The 18,123-nt window shown below is 38.4% G+C and overlaps 1 protein-coding gene and 1 non-coding gene across 2 annotated transcripts in view; both read right to left on the bottom strand.

Annotated features, from left to right (window-relative positions):
* The window catches only part of DDAH1 (dimethylarginine dimethylaminohydrolase 1), a 192,865-nt gene that overhangs the window by 90,347 nt on the left and 84,395 nt on the right, over window positions 1-18,123 (bottom strand). The gene's annotated exons all lie outside the window — the stretch shown is intronic.
* LOC111761249 (U6 spliceosomal RNA) lies at window positions 5,234-5,340 on the bottom strand. The gene has a single exon (XR_002794663.1). It is a non-coding gene; the product is annotated as a U6 spliceosomal RNA (small nuclear RNA).

Below are 18,123 nucleotides of genomic sequence, written 5' to 3'. Positions count from 1 at the left end.
TAGACTAATTTTTATACATGGCCTATTGGACTTCATTACATTATTTTAACCATGCTTTGAGTTCTGACATTTACAAAAGATGTAAACGAAAACCGATTTTGTTCAATATATAGAAGTGGGTGTCAAATTTTGAAAACCAGAAAGAGATAAGAGAAGTTAGTGAGGGTGAAAGAAATATCCCCTGTTAAAGGCAAGCTGGTACAGCAGGTGCACACTATTAAGAAGCGGTCATTTTATAAGGTCTCCTCTTCTTCTTAAAGGCTGTTCCTCGTAATTCTCCCTACATGTGCCAAATACAAAACTTGGTGCATTTAACAGGTGCCTATTTTAAAAAATTGCTAATAACCTACAGGAAAGAGGATTGTACATGGCATTAGAAGGCTTATAAAGAAAAACAGTAATTAGTACCCTGTCTGTGGAGCCTGGAATTCTTTTTAGCAAGTGGAAATCCTGACAAGTGAAATCCCTATTCTGCAGACTAAGTAAGCATCCAGACAGCTGTTGGTGACATCACCAAACCAAGCATAACAGGAAAGGCTCCATACATTTATCTGAAACCCATAAAAAATTTTTTACAGTGACAACTAGACAGAAAAGGCCATTAGAATAAAGCAGTTGGAATTCAAATTGAAAGAAAAAAGCTTCTAGAGGCGAATTTCAAAAAGCTTTTACATTGACTATTTCTAAATTCTGTAATTTGCTTTAAATGTAAAGATATGTCTTAATTTGCACACACAGGTACTAAAAAACTTAATCGACTGCTCCATTATCTGTGAATAAATTATCTCCACTATGGTTTATCTGTTGCGATTTTGGCATTCGATCTCAATAGAGGCATATATAGAATGGTGAGGGCTGTAAGGGGCCTTATAGAGAATTATCCAATCCTTCTGTTTTTACAGATGAACAAACTGAGACTCAATTAAATCCCTTGTTCAAAGTCACCGGCTGTATCTGCATATTTCGGAACTGTGTTTTCTGCCTCTGGGGGCAGTGAGCAGTCTCCTTTCCCTCAGGTCCTCATCACTGCTCTCCCACCAACAAAGGCTGCAACAGCTAACATTTAAAGATGGCGCCTTCTATCTGCTCTTCATGGGTGACCTTACATTCAAGCTTCCTAACAAACTCATGAAGTATGCACTCTTTTTACCACTATTCTACAGAAGAGGAAACTGAGGCACTGAGAGCTTTTGTCACTTGCACAAGAGTCTGCCTCTGGCGCACACCTCACCCTTGCTCTTAACCCTTACACTACTCTTGTCTTTTCCCTTCTTTTTCAGGGCATTCTGTTTACCTGAAATTCAGACCGCTCTATACTGAACTAATCTTTTCCCCACACTTAATGGCATGCTTACTTTCCAACTCAGTTCATGTTCCCCTGTCCTTAGTCACTTGGAACCTTGGAGTCATCTTTGAATCCTCCTTCATTCCTCACTCTTCTCCATGTTTCTACCACTGCAAAGCCTCTTGAACCCAATATGCACTGCAATTTCCTAACAATGGCCTCATTCCCCATTGCCTAAACAATTAGAAAAGCTGCCTAACTAGTCTCCTCCTGATGGCTGGCTTTCCCTTCTCCACCTCATCAGACACACTAGCCAGAGTAATTTTCCTAAAACAGAAAGCGTATCAGTTTAAAAACCCAAGCTTACCTACACATTCATATTTGAAATATGCTTTTAAATGTGTAAAGTTTTTTTTCCTTGCAAATTTCTCCTTGAAACCTCAAAAATTGTGTGAAGTTAGTAATATTTTCCCCTGTTTAACAGATGATGAAACAGAGGCCCCACAAGATTAAGTAACATGTAGTAGATGATTTTTAAAAACCACAAATTCAGTTTTGCCAAAAAGGTAACTTTATTTTCTTTTAACAGGTATATTTTCTAGAGATAGATAACAATCCAAGTAAATGCAATGATTGATTTCTCAACCACTTTAGATTTTTAACATCATCAGATTCAGGTCCTTTCCCCTTCCTCTCTACCTTTTTACTTTCTTCTCTTTCACAGACTCTGAGACTCACACTGCATCCTATGCTGGCACCTGCCGGATATACAATCATCACACTGTGGTCCTAGATCCTTGGTCACTGCCACTGCCACAGCTGAAATGGCTACACTCTTACTGTTCAGTTCCATGGTCCATGTTGCCTTCTGCGGCCATATATTTTGGTCCCAACTATAAGATCCCTTTGCATTATTGGTGATCTCCTTCTTACTTTCTCAACAAACTCACTGTTGTGAGGATAGCTCCACGAGCATTCAGCCCTACAGGAGACCAGGTACTATGCTACTCATCCTGGAGCTCTGGACAGAATGGTGACTATTTCCACCCAACCACAGCCTTCCCGTGTTAGTACTTGGGTTCTATGAGGTATGAACCTCCTTGGGTTTTGCCAAAGGGAGTCTCTGCATTGCACAATAGCAGGGGATAGTGCCTTTGATAGGTGCAGCCTAGAGGATTAAAGTTCTCTCCCTCCGTCACCTCAAGGAGCAGTCAAGGTTCTCTTATGCTTGGGAGTGGCTCCATCACATGCTTAACCTCTGAGTCTCAGCTTTGGCACAACTGGGGTAATAATATATTTGGTGAAGATTAGATGTAGGTAGAATACCTAGAAAAGTGGTTAGCACATTATTTCATACTTAAAATCCCAAAATCCCAAAATTCTGAAAACCAGTGTGGCAGTTTGATATTCTTTATGAATTCCAAAGAGATAGAGACCGTGTTTGTAAACTGGTCTGTTCCTCTGGGCATGATACCCTCTGATTGTATTAGCTTCAGCTGAGATGCCTCTGATTAAATTATGTTAAGATTAGGGCTTTGATTTGACCACATCATTAGGGTATGCAGGGTTGAGTTCCCACACCCCCTTGGTGGGCTAAGTAGGCAGATATTCAATCAAGAAGGCAGAAGAAGAAATACAGGGAAGCAGATACCCAGAAAGAAGACCAGAGGAAGAAACACAGCTCCCTAGACATGGCAGAGGTCCTGGGAGGAGAGATGAGCTGGATATTTGCTACTGAAGAGAACAGAGCACCTGAAAAGCCCTGAGAGATGAGCCTTATGCCAGCCTAAAGCTGAGATCAGAATAATCTGAGACCATGGGGCCTTCAGAGGAAGAAGGCAGGCTGAACCCTTGCAGACATTGCCCGCCATCTTGCTTCAACATGGCCAATTACTTTGGGTGAGAAAGTACCTCTTATGGTACCTTGAGTTGGACGCTTTAGGGCCTTGTAACTGTAAGCTTTTACAGTTACACCAAGGATCTTTTTTCCCCTTAAGTTTAGTGCCGAAACTCATTTTGTGGCAAGACCTGACCTGATGTGAAGATATTTATAGACTATCTCACTTAGAATGAATATTCATAGGTTTTGCTGCACATATATTAATGTGTTTGATTATGGGGTGCTACTTCAGAGCCATTTAGGTATGTTACATAATACACAGTTTATACACCTTCTTACTTTTCAACATCTGAAAAATTCTGAATTTTCAAACATATCTGGCCCCATGGGTTTCAAAAAAGGAATTACAGACCTGAAAGATATTTTCTTTGGATATATTAATAGAATTCTAGGTTAACAGTTTTTCTTTTTTAGCACTTTAAAGATTGTCATTTACATTGCCGTTTGGCCTGTATGATTTCTAATAAGAAATCCACTGTCATTCTTATCTTTTTACCTCCATATACAGTGTGTCTTTTTTTCTGGTTGCTTTTAAGATTTCTTTCTTCATTGCTGGTTTTCAGCAATTTGATTATGATGTGTGTTGTACATTGACTTAAGTCCATGAAAAAGACATGTTCAAGGGCTAAACCCATTCCTGTAGGTGCGTATTCATTTGTAAATAGGGTCTCTGAGGATACCATTAAGGTGAATTCAAAAGGAATCAGGGTTGGCTTTAATCCAATATGACTGAAATCCTTATATGCAGAGGAAATTCAGATGCAGTCAGTTCGCTGAAACCAGAAAAGGAGAAAGGAGACAGATGACTGTGTGATAGAAAAAGAGGCTGATTGCTAGCAGGCTACCACCAGAATGCTACAGACTTTGGAGAAAACATGACCCATCAATACCTTGATATTGGACTTTCAGCTTCCAAAACTGTGAGACAATAAATTCCTGTTGTTTCAGCTAACTGGCTTGTGGTATTTGTCATAGCAGCGCTGGCAAACTAAGACATGTCTTGGTTTTGCTCTCTTTGTTTCTTCTGCTTCGAATTCATTGAGCATTTTGAGTTTATAGTCCTCATCAGCTTTGGAAAATGTTCAGCTATTATCTCTTCAAATATTTTTTCTTTCTCTCCATGTCTCACCCGACCTTCAACTCTTTTCTGGGAATCTAATTAAATGAAAGTTGAGGGTCCAATAGCTCAACAAGACTCTGGTTCATTTCTTTTTCAGTCTTTTTCTTTCTAAGTTTCCTTTTGGAAAGTTTCTACTGCTGGGTCTTCAAGTTCACTGATTTTTTTTATCCCACAGAATTGCATCCATTTAAGATTTTTTTTTTCATTTCCATAAATTTCATTGAAATCTTTTTTATATCTTCCATCTCTTGTCTCATCATGTTCAATTTTCCTTTACATCCTTGAGCATTTTATAAAATTTTATGATAGTTGTTTTAAGACCCTTGTCTGCTAATTTCATCATCTCTATCATTTAGGTCCCCTCCTATTCATTTTTATCCTGAATATGGGTCATATTTTCCTGCTTGTTTGCATGCCTGTTAATTTTTTTATTAGACAGCGGACATTACAAAGTGTAACATATTTGGGTGCTAGATTTTGTTGAATTTCTTTAGTGTTGGATTTTATTCTGTCATATGCTTTAATTTTCATATCAATTTGATCCATTTGAGGAATGCTTTTGGATTTTCTCATGTTGACTCCAGAGCAGTCTTTGTTCTGGGGTTGATTTACTCTCACCATGAAGGCACAGCTCTTCTGAGAACTCCACCCAATGTCCTGTGTATTAGGAGGTAGCTCCATTCTGGCTGGTGGGAATATGAACTATTCCCATCTCTGTGCGAGTTCTGGGAATTGGTCTGCTGTTTTTCGGTAGTTCTTTCTCTGGCCTTGCGTAGTTCCTATTGTACACTAGCTACTAACACTCAGCCAAAGACTCAAGAAACTCCTCTGCACCTCTCCACAATGTACTCTCTGTACAGCTCCGTCATCTCCAGTACTTACCCTGAAAATTTTTTTAAAAAAATTTGAGCCCTTTATTATTATTTTCAAAACTATGGTCCACTTCATGAATTTGAGTGTTATGCTTGCACAGGAGCCATGCTAATCTTCTTGGTATCATTCATATTTTAGTACATGTGCTGCCAAAGTGAGTAAAGCTCTTTATTATTTTCCACTGATCTATTTGCCATCATTTCTTAAAGAATGAACCCATTACCCTTATTTTTTCCAAATTGATTTAGTTGTTTAAGAACTTTAATTTTTCCATATACATTTTTTTGCTTGCATTGGTTTGTTTTTATTTCTTTGAAAAAATTTTAAAATTAATTTATTGAAGTATATCACTCATACACTAACATACAAAAACAATAAGTGTATAATAATAGTGAACTTACAAAACAAACATATATAGCATCATACAGGACTCTTATAACTCACCCTACCACCAATAACTTGCATTGTTGTTAAACCTTTTTAATTGATGATTAAGGAGCATTGTCAAAATATTACTACTAACCAAAGTATTTCCCCCCAACTAACCCTATTATTATTATCTTTATATCATTTATATATGAACATACATAAACAATTAAGTGTATTGTAAAAGTTGTGAACTTACAAAGCAAACATGCATAACATCATACAGGGGTCCCATACATCAACCCTCCACCAACACCTTCCATTGTCATGATATATTTGTTACAAATTATGAAAGAATATTGTTAAAATCTTACTACTAATAATAGTCCTTATCTTACATTTGGTGTGTTTTTCTCCCAACTCACTCTATTATTTTTTAAATATATTTTTTATGACAGAAGTTGTAAACTTATAATCATGCACATGTGCAGAATTCCCCAACAACACCCCTCCATCAACATACCACACTGTGGTAGAACATTTGCTACAGATAATATCATCTGATTGTTACCATGTCCATAGTGTACATTTGGCTCACATTTTCCATATTGCCTCATTAACAACACAGTACATCTTTTACATTGATGCAAGAATATTATTACTGCTAACCACAGTTCATAGGTCACTCCAGCTGTATTTTTCCCATGCTTCTACACATTCCCAACACCCTGCAGTAGAGATATACAATTGCTCTAGCTCATGAAGGACACTCTTGCATCTGTACATTTGACCACAATTCTCATCCACCTCTGGGTTTACTGTGCTATTCAATTCCTAGATTATTCTCTAGCATTCTGTCAATTGGCATTTACATACCTAGACTACCATTTTCAGCCACATCCCCATTTATAAACTAGTTGTTACTCACTATGTGTTACCATTCACTCTATACATTTCCACACTTTTACAGGAAAGCTAATTAAAACTTCTACATACATTAAACATCAATAGTTCATCTCAGTCCTTCTCTTATCTCCTTTAAGAATTCACCACCTACCACCAGGTCTTAAAGATATTTTCCTACAATTTCTTTTAGAAGTTTTATGGTTTTTGCTTTTATTTTTAGGTTTTTGATCCATTCTGAATTAATTTTTGGATAAGGTGTGAGATTGGGGTCCTCTTTCCTTCTTTCAGCTATGGAGATCCAATTCTTTCAGCATCATTTGTTAAATGGACTGTTCTGCCCGAGCTGTGTGGGCTTGACAGGCTAGTCAAAAATCACTTGACCATACGTGTGAGGGTCTGTTTCTGAACCATAAATTTGGCTCCATTGGTCTATATGTTTGTCTTTATGCTAGTACCATGCTGTTTTTACCATTATAGCCAGGTAATATGATTTAAAGTCTGGAGATGAGGGTTCACTTTTCCTTTTTAAGATGTTTCTGCTATTCAGGACCCCTTAACCTTCCAAATAAATTTGATGATTGTGTTTTTTTTTTTTTTAAATGCTGGTGGAATTTTTATTGGGATTGCATTAAATAGCAATTTGAGTAGAATTGACATCTTAGTGATAATTACTCTTCCAATTCATGAGCATGGAATGTTCTTCCAGTTATTTAGGTGTTTTAAAATTTCTTTTAACATTGAGTTGCAGTTTTCTGAATACAAGTGCTTTACATTGTTGGTTAAGTTTATTCCTATTTGAGTTTTATCTGTCATATTTTATTTTCACCACTCTTTTGACACTTTTAATTACTTTTACTGATATAATGTTCATTTCTAGACTCTCTTCCAGGCCTCTCTCCCCTGTGTTTTCTTTTCAGGCCCTAGAACACCCTTTAGAATTTCCTGAAAGTATGGTCTCTTGCTTAGAAATTCTCTTAGTTTCTGTTTGTCTGTGAATATTCTAATTTTGCCCTCATTTTTGAAAGACAGTGTCAGTCTTGCTGGATATAAGATTCTTGGCTGAAAGTTTTTCTCTTGTAGTATCTTAAATATATCAAATCACTATCTTCTTGCCTCCATTGTTTTTGATGAGAAATCAGCACTTAATCTTTTTTTTTTTTTTAAGATTTATTTATTTATTTCTCTCCCCCCCTGCCCCCCTGGTTGTCTGTTCTCTGTGTCTATTTGCTGCATCTTCTTCTTTGTCTGCTTCTGTTGTTGTCAGCAGCAAGGGAATCTGTGTCTCTTTTTGTTGCGTCATCTTGTTGTGTCAGTCTCGGTGTGGGTGGCCATTCCTGGGCAGGCTGCACTTTCTTTCGCACTGGGCGGCTCTCCTTATAGGGCGCACTCCTTGCACGTGGGGCTCCCCTATGCAGGGACACCCCTGCATGGCATGGCACTCCCTGCACGTATCAGCACTGCGCATGGGCCAGCTCCACACAGGTCCAGGAGGCCAGGGGTTTGAACCGCGGACCTCCCATGTGGTTGACGGACGCCCTAACCACTGGGCCAAGTCCGCTTCCCAGCACTTAATCTTATTGGGTATTCCTTTTACGTTATGCATTGCTTTTCTCAGAATTCTCTCTTTGTCTTTGGCATTTGACATTCCTATGAGCATGTTTCTCAGAGTTGGTCTATTCGGATTTTTTTGGATATGAGTACATTGTGCTTCTTGGACATGAATATTTACGTCCTTCATAGGGTTGGGAAATTTTCTATGGTTATTTCTTCAAATATTCCTTCTGCCCCTTTTTACCTCTCTTCTTCTGGAACACCCATGACATGTATGTTTGCATGCCTTTTGCTGTCATTTAGTTCCCTGAGAACTTGTTCAATTTTTTTCCATTCTTTTCTTCATCTGTTCTTTTGGAAGTTTACTTTCAGAGGCCATTTCTTCAAGCTCGCCAATCCTTCTTCCTGCCTCCTCAAATCTGCTATTACATGATTCCAATATTTTTTAAGTTTCATTTATTGCACCTTTCATTCCCATAAGAGCTGCTATTTTTCTATGTATGCTTTCAAATTTTTCTTTGTGCTCATCCAGTATCTTCTTAATATCCTTAATCTCTTTAGCCATCTCACTGAATTTATTAAGATTTGTTTGAACATCTATGATTAGTTGTCTCAACCCCTTTATGTCATTTGGAGGCTTATCTTGTTCCTTTAACTGAGCCACTGCTTCCTGTTTCTTGGTATGGATTGTAATTTTTTGTCGGTGTCTTGGCATCTGACTTACTAGAGTATTTATTCTGTGTGCAGTTTTTCTGTTTAGTTTAGGGCTTCCTGCCCTTTCTCCCTTGCAGGTTGTGCAGTAGGAGTCAAGGATGTAGTTGGTGCTATAAGCTGTGAAGGCTCAAGCTACCCTCACTGTGCCAGGGACCGATGAAGCTTCTTCCAACTCTCCTTTGCAGAGGTAGGGACAGAATCACAGCTGTGTGGAATAATCCAAGTCATCCAGGCCTAGACTGTAGTTTTCCAGAGAGACTGATGAAGCTTCATGCCCCTTTCTCCCTTGCCTAGGGCAGGGATGGAGCTGCAGGTGTGCATAGCAATCTAGCAGTGCGGGTCCAAGATAACATCAGTTGTCTCCGTAGACTTACCATTATTTGGGTGTGCCAGCCAAAGGTACCTGTTGTTACGTGGGTAGGCTGGTGCAGGGCCCACCAGCCTTCTCCCTGCCACAGGTGGGGCTGAAGCCTAATCTAGGGCTGTAGACCTATCTGGGTGAAAGAAACAGGTTCCTACCGTCACTGTGATTTTTGGTCAGCCAGGCTTCCCCTCGGGCTGAGGGCAGAAGCAAAATGGCAGCTACTGGCCTCTTTCCGACTTTGACAAATTCACGCCCCAGCTATTCCCAGGGTTATACCAATCAGTAGCCAAAATCGGCAGCCAACTGTCTCCTCCTCCTGTTTTTGGGAAATGGAGCTTCCAATTCCCATCATAGAATAGCTCCTGGGGCAGCTCGTGCCACCAGAGCAGGATAATCACCAGCCTCCGGGGCTGGCTTGACTGGTAATTTCCTAGAGAGGCCGGCACAGGTCCCCCAGCTTCCTCCCTGTTGGAGGTGGCACTGGGGCCTAGGTTAGACCTGCATTCTGACCTGGATGAAAAGAAGCAGGTCCCCACCAGCACTGTGATTTTCAGTTCTCCTCACTTCCCCTCGTGCCAGGCATGGAGTTAAGATGGCAGCTCCTGGCCTTTTTCTACTTAGACAGGCTCAAACAGCTGTGTTCTTAGGGTTATACTTTAGCCAGCTGAATTTACTCATCAGTAGCTGAAGTTTGTGCCCAACTGTCTCTTTTTCTTCTGTTTTGGGAAGTAGAGCTTTTAATTCGAGCCATGAAACAGCTTCCAAGGTAGCTTGTGCCTCCAGTGGAAGATGGGCACTGGCCTTTGGGGCATGGAGCACTCTACTTATGAGTCTTCTCTGCAGATGGGCAGTCTCCTCCTTCCATTCCTTCAAGGATGTGGCAGGATGCTCTTCTGGCCTTCTGGAGCCCCAAACAGGTGCTTCAGCTAGCTCCAGAGAGCTCTGGGTGTTTATTAACTGCCCTGTAGCAGGAGCTGACTCTAGGAGCTCCTTACTCCGTCACCATCTTGCTGGTTGTTCCATCTTTCTCTGCAAATTTCACCATTGTGACCTCTCCAAATGCTGATCTATGTCTCTTCAACTCAGCAAGGTCTCTGGGCTCTGTTCTGTTTCCCCTCCCTCTGTGGTGGCTTGGAAACTGCTTCCAGATAGTATGCTGGGGCAATTGTAGGGAGCACCTCATTTTTTCTCTTCTTTCAGGGATCATACTCCTGATGCTCCCTATTATACAATATCTGGAAACCATTCTTTCATATATTTAGTCCAGTTATTGTTTACAGCAAGAGGGAAATTCCTATAGCAGTTAATCCTTAATAGGTAGAAGTGAAAGGTTCAAACCCATGAACTTAAACATTGTTATTTTGCTTCCCTGACAACCTCTGTACAATATTATATAATTTCTCATAGCTTAAGCGAATGTTTTTTTTCTCATTAAAACAATGAGGACCAACAGTCCATCCCTTAACAAATAAATGGGTAACCTAGAAATGATTTTTGTAAGAACAAATATGATTGATGATCTTGGTGATGTTAGCAGGATAGGGAGCAGAAAGTGAGGTGGCAAAACTCCTTTAGGATTTATTTAAATGTTACTTGAAGTGCTATGCTTTGACATAGCTCTTAGAGCTTAGAAGCATGCCAGAAGAACCACGCTGAAGAGGTCAAAGCCACTGGCACAGAGCAAAGCAACTGGAGGAACCATAACTAAATCCAGGGAAGATTTCTAACTTGAAGTAAACAAATTCAGAATGCTTAAGAAAAAAAACTACAAAAACAACAACCAGGCAAACAAACAAACAAAAAAGCCATTACATTCAGGGCTGGGGAAGAAAACCAGAACATTTTAGAAAAAAATAATTAGTAACATTGTAAATTATAGCTTAATGACCAAGATTTTAGTAATTTGCTTTTAGGAGAGCTACCTCAGTTTTAATATATTTTAAAAAGTATTATCAAGTTGGAGAATATGCCAGTCTTTTACTCAAATCACTTTGCCCAAGGGAAACATGTATATTTGGATGAAAAGTCTTAACTAAGATATAGCCTATCTGGTGGTGGTTTACTTGAATCCAGCCCAGCCTGGAAGAGAGGTTGATCTAGGAGAAAAGCTGAGTTCAAGGACAATGTAATCTGTCTGATCTGGTCCTGAGTAGAGGATCTACCTCTCACTTTACTAGGGTGTGACCTTGAGCTATTACTCAACCTCTCCAACTTCTGGTTCCTTATCTGTAAAATGGGGATTATAACAATGACTATTGCATAGGAGTGCTGTGAGGATTAAATGAAATAATGTGTGTAAAAGCCTTAGCACAATGCCTGGCACATAGCAAGTTTTCAGTGAACTTCAGCTATTGCTACTGTTACTATTGTTAAGGAGAAAGTAAACTGTCTCTTGAACATTAGCCTTATAAATATGTGATATAAACAGACAATAAATGTCATAAACTGTGAGATCACAGATACATTTTAGTAGTCGAATGAAAAGTTATTATATAAAAACAATTTAAATCCATGTTCATATTCTCCTCTTTAGAAATGAAACTGAAAACACAGTGGGAAAATAGTGTTTTTGAAATTTGCCTTGTGTTTTTTTCCTAGTCCCATTTCTAAATGTGTTGTCCAGAATCATTAGGCTCCTTAGGGAAGTACAGAAGTACTCTACGTGATAATAAGTTATGAAAATATAATTACAAGAACTCATAGGTATCTCCTATTTAACTTATCTAGATGTTGCACTCAGGAAAAGCCTAGTAGATACTACCACTCCAGGGCAAGCAATGGCTTCCTGAAAAACAACAAAAAAAAGAAGCAAGTGTCACCTTCACTGTGCTCCTGATGAACCTATTTTCATCTACTTTCAATGTAGAAAATTTGGTTTCTTGACTGATAGACTCTTCATTAAGCTCCTAGTGCTCCAAGATTCACTGAAAGCAATTCAAACTGACAAACCTTGGAAGACCATACAGCAAAGGGGTTAAGTTCACAGGTCTTGGAATTTAAAAACTTGTTTCAAATCCTTGTTCTGATAGTTACAGCCTGTAAGACCTTGGACGAGTTACTTATACTCTGAGCCTCAGTTTCCCTATCTGTAAAATGGACATTAAAATTAATTTTTATATCTCACGGGGTGGTTGTGATGAATAAAATGCTATACGTAGAACACTTAGCATGGCCTCCTATGCACGGTTAATGTTCATTAAATTCTTACTATCTATGAAATTTTAATTGAGAAGTTCAGTCAATGTCAATCAATGTCAAAAAATCTACCACTCTGGCTATGTGCCACTGTCATTATTATTGACTGACTTACCACTGAACAGACATGCTGAATGGCTGGTGTGTCTGGCCTTGTGCTGAATGCTTGAGTTTCTTAGCTGAAATGCTCTTGACAAGACTGTCTTCACCAGAGACTCTGAGGGCAGCCAGCACCTGGACTCTCCTCAATGGCTGCATTACTACAGGGCTGGGAGCGGTGCTTACAGATTGGAGGGGCCAACAAGTATTTGTGGAATGAATAAATGAGTGAGTGATGAATGAATGATATGACACCTGATGACTAAGATGCCATCCTTGCCCTGAGGGAACTCATGTTCTAGCTGGAACTGGAATTAGCCCCCAAAAGGAGATTGGAGGCATGAGGTTTAGGGAGGGCATTTCAGGCGGTGCGATAAAAAAAATTCCATTTCAATTATGCTGGTACAGTTCAGCAATCATGGCAAAAGAATGTGTAACCAAACCTGATGCTTCTAGAAGATCTCTTAATTTCTAGCATTCCTGTATTCACAGAAGTATCTTTATTACTTAAAGAAATAAGAAATTCCAGTAATTTTATATTTGAAGGATGGAAAGGAATATACTGTCACATATTTTTCTGTTATGCCAGGCTGACCTCTCCCTCTGTGTCCTTGCTTCGTTTGCCCGTGGTTAGGGCTTTTCACCACTGAACCCCTCCTCTCCTTCACTCTGTGGCCATTTAGGAGGAGAACAAGGACAAATGAGGATCAGGTATCAGCTTTATCCAGGATCTCCTGGTAATGGCCAAAATGGAGAACTGGTGAGATCTCCTGGCTTCCAGTTAGCCAGGTCTACAAGTAGGACAGCTCTGATTTAAAAACCCAATTACACTGTCCTCCACCCTACCAGCCTACCCGAGAAGGACAGGGAATACGCTGCTGAACACAGAGAAGAAAGTGGAACCTGTTTCCTGTATTTGAGGCAAGTGACTCACCAATCCAGTAAAAAAATGTGGCAGACCAAGAGAATTAGCCACCTCTTCCCATGGATAAAAAGTCTAGAATGGTCCCTCCAATGGCCTCCTTCTTTAAGGAAACATGAGGAGAGGAAATAGAGCCCATACCTCCCATACTCCATGTGCAACTTTTTACTTTAGGAGAGAGAGGAACAGGAGGATGCAAAAGGAATAAAGGACTGGGTATATACTTCTTTTCAACTTGTTTCTGACTGATCTTATACTGCTTTTGGAAGAAACAGATGTTTGTTCTTCTGCTACAGATAGTAGAAAGCCACATGTTCTTTATAAAGATTTATTTAAGACAAAGAAGCCTACTAGCTGGGAATGACCAGAAAAAGGGACTACAACAGATGTATTCCCACACAGTCATTTTTTCATTGTCTTGTAAATAATAATCTGGAGGAAATAAACCATTTAGTCATCTGAGCGTGTAGTTCTCCTACTTCATCATGGAGACAGCACAAGGAAACAACACTGCCCAAGTTCAATGGATGGTTTATTGGGATTTTATTTTGGTAATGGGAAGTCCAGATGTAATACCCTAAACTTTTTTGAGATTGTAGCTATGGCAGCCCTGTTAAAGGAATAGAACTCTGGAGGTATGAAGACCCACTTTTTTGTCTATGTTCCTGAGTGGAGTCAAAGATTATTTTCTTTGGAGACACCTGGTCTTGTTTTGCCTCATCCAAGCCACTTGTCCAAGAATACAATCTTGAACTCATTGGCCCTATTTGTCAAAAATAATCAGGGAGGACTGCCTGAAGGACACATGGTCTCTTCTTCTAGAAATTCTATGATGTATATTTGAATTAAGAGAGTTCAGAAGAATAATGAGTGTTTCCCTACAGAATTGCTTTTACTTGGTTGAATTTTGGTTTGATGCCCTAACATACTCTGAGGCACTTTATATGGACAGGGCCCATGGAATTAATCATTGTATCTACCTACAACTGCTGTGCTAGATGATGCTATTTACATCATCACACACTGTCCACATGGGGTCCCCAGAAGGAAGTCCTCTCTGAGCTTAGTAAAGAACACTTTTACTTCTCAACACCAAACATGTTCGTTTGCCTCTTTATGTTGGCAGCAGAGGGCTTAGAGTGGAACTTGTGATCCACTTAAAACAGTTTGTAGGTCATGCATATGTTTAACTGTATTCCTGGCTCCACCTGGTATTTTATTATTCTTTTCTTCCTTTATCCATCTTTTGATTGATTTGATCTTGTATTTAATATATCCTTCTAAGCTGCCTTATATCCCAACATAATGGTGCATAAATGGAAAACATAAAAATGAAAGCAGAGCTATGATAGATCTCATGATGTGATTATCCTTTTCAAGATGGGGGAAGAAATGACAAGTTTCTAAAGCTTTATTATTTAATGCTAGAATATTGAGCTAAATAGTGAACAATTCTGAGGACACTGTCCTGAATGAATCCCCCTTTCCTCAGAATATTTTGGTGCTATGTAGAAATAGACTTTGAGTACTTAAAAGTAGCTGTAAATAATACAGTGTTGAGATAGTCTAACAATAAAAAGACAGAAATCTTTCCTTTTTCCAAGAGCCTAACAGCTCCAAAGAGAAAGGATCCTACAATGAAAACTTGAAATTCATTAAAAATGAAATCTTATGTTATTGACACCTGGTTTTACTTGGATATACTTACTTTATGGGTGCACTGGAGAATGACTAAATAAATTAGAAACACTAAAGACAGTCCTAACCACAGAATAGTATGGCTATTATTTAGATTAAGGAAAAAGGGTTGCAATGAGACACAAATATAATTTTATCTTGAATTTTAAGAGATACAGCTTCTGAGCCATTTAAAAAATTTTACAGAAGATTCAATTATCTATAGAATCAGATATTCAGTTATATTTACATTTTAAAAAGAAGCACTATTACTATCTTCCTTGAAAGAAAACATGTCACAAACGATCTTGTACCTAATTCTTTCTAAATGTGTCCTGTAAATGTAGTCTCTTAAAAAATATCTCCTATTTCTCTCTTCCAGCCAGGTTCTAAGTGCATATTTCCCGCTTAATCAGCCTTTCACCCAACACCAAGAGAGACTACTTTCCACTTTTTTTAATAGACAAAATATTTTTAAAAGGCAGTACAAATTACCCATATGTTTTAACCTCAGATTTACTTGATATTTTCTGAAATCCATAATCTCAGTTATAAATACTAAGATATAAAGGTGCTTTGTAGATTTTCTGGCAGATTCAGCTGACCTAGAGTTTCATTTCTAGAAAACACAATTAACTAATAAAAATCTTCTCAGAATTCTCATTCTTGCTCCATAAATATTAGTTTAACCTCAATAGATACCTGTGCTCTTAAGAAAGCTGTGTGCAGGCTTCGGAGGAACATCTGTTCCAAGTGATAAGAAGGGACCTGTGTGTGTTGGCTGAGGTCTGGGACTTTCCCTCAGGGAGTCTAGTGTTTGATCTGGTGAGCAAAGATAGCAAGTTTGAAGGCATTTTCCCCTTGGATATGTAAACTCCTGGGTTTAACAAATAGAATTACAGAAAAAATAGTAAAGCAAATTAGAATAGTACATCCAAGAAAAATCTGAAAAGAACCATTTAAAATGTGCGAGACACCCTCTACGCAAAATGTATTGGAAGGCTTGTTTCTGTAAGGGCCACCTTACATCCTTAAGCTCTATTTAGGAATCTCATTTCCAGGCACAGCATCCTGGAGCATTTGCTATTTTTCAATTGGAACTCTCAGCACTTTAAAAATAGTCTAAAGTTAGAAACTGAAATACTGATCTATTTTTCAACCCTCAAGTTGTCCCTTAGTCAATATAAGATTGAACATTTCTGAAGAAAGGTTATTTTATGGTTGGTTGTGATTCAGGCAAGTCCTAAACTTATTAAGGGGAAAATATGTTATTCACAAAAGAAAAAAATATGTCTATCCTCAGTTGGAAAAAGATCTATTTTCCCCCTAATGCTGAATTATGTATTAAATCAGTTCAGATTTTATTTTGGATCATTAATCTGTAATTTAACATAGTTGTTAAAATAAATGGATGTTTCAGTCTATTTTATGCTGTTTACTGGAAAAATCATTCAATGGATAGAACATATAAAATACAGTTTCCCTTGTGTGAGGGCTTACAAATGGATACATGTTATACTCTTGGCAAAATTTACACTTAACATTTTAACAACATAATTACTGACAATAAAACCCTTCAGTTAATACAAAACAATTTCTTCACCTTAAATCATAACAATATTCCTCCTGCTACTTTTAATAGGATAAGAAATCTTTCTATAACTAGTTTTTAACAGTAAATTTCTAGAATATTTTAAGCCCACTGGAAAGGAAAAAAAGGTTGGTAGAATTTTCCTTTATGAATTGCATATTGTATTCCATAAATAATGCTAATCAGAAGAATTCAGAGCAACATTACAATTCACAGTCATTAAACATTCAAGGATCTCCATTCCTAGAATCCACTTCTTAAAGGATGCCACTGGATCGTTTATACATGAAACTTCTGCCTACAGGACTGCAGGTGACAAACCCTGCAAGACACAATCTAGAAGGCACTGCTAAGCTTCGTTTGTCCTTACCATAGCTGACTGCCATCAAACTGCCATCCAAAATTGCTTTAGGGAAGCAGTTCCTCCGCAATCTTTTCAACAGATTCCCTGTTTTAACATCCACCTATGTTACTGCAGAACAGTCTGACCTGGATGGAGCCAGGGAGCAAAGAGTAACACCAACTGCAACTCCAGACAGAAAAAAATAGAGGAGTTAATTTTCCAGACTCTTGTGGGAATACAGAGCATGTCTGCTGAAACTGAATCCAAGAGCTCAATGATATTGTAGACTCAAGTATTTCTTTATATTCCACGTAATGGCTTTTCCGTTCTTGGTGTTTTATAACATACTACTGGGGCATGATTTAGAAAGTGAGGGAAATTCTCTCTATCCTTCCTTCTCTCCCTCTCTCAAATTGGGTTATACAAACAATATAATTGCAGAGTGAAACTCTAACAGAAAGTCAGAGAAATTGTTCCATATAGTATTCTTATTGGACCCCATCACTGCAATTTTAATTGGTTTATACAAAAGGGGAAGAATAATAAAATCTAGACTCCTCTGTCCATCCCAAGATTTTCTTTAAGTTTTAGAAACATCGTTTTTTTAGGCATTAAACTTAAACTTTTTTTCCTTACATTTTACTTTTTTTTTAAATTAGAGAAGTTGTAGGTTTACAGAAAAATCATGCATAAAATACAGAGTTCCCACATACCTGCCCTGTTATTAACAATTTGCATTAGTGTAGTACCTTTGTTACAATTGATAAGATTATTATAATTGTACTATTAACTACAGCTTTGGGTTTTGTATTGCTTTGTTTTGCCAAGGAATGACTGACTCTACAACCTGCCCCTACAAAAGTCTGACTGATTGTTGCATCCTCACTCTGTCATTTTCAACCCTGTCTTATCTTCTCTCTTGGCAAAGAAAGACATGCCCTTTTGTTGATACCACTGTTATGCTATACGGAGCTTTCTCCTTTTTACACAGGGACTACCAGATTCTCTACCATTTCATATAATCCTGAGGGCAGAGATGCTGGCAATTCTTTTCAGTTTAATTCAACGGATAGGACAAAATAGATTTGATTCCATTTGGCCTACACCTAGCATAACAAAGATAACCTAAAAGAAATGGGGTTAAAACCTGTATCTTAGATTACAGACGGACTAGCCAAATAACTAGGGTAAAGATCTTGCTTTTCCCTGATGTTAAA

This window comes from Dasypus novemcinctus, chromosome 9 (genome assembly GCF_030445035.2).
Source record: "Dasypus novemcinctus isolate mDasNov1 chromosome 9, mDasNov1.1.hap2, whole genome shotgun sequence".
In the NCBI taxonomy this organism is placed as follows: domain Eukaryota; kingdom Metazoa; phylum Chordata; class Mammalia; order Cingulata; family Dasypodidae; genus Dasypus; species Dasypus novemcinctus.
The sequence above is the reverse complement of the archived record's forward strand: the minus strand, read 5'-3'. Positions and strand labels throughout refer to the sequence as shown.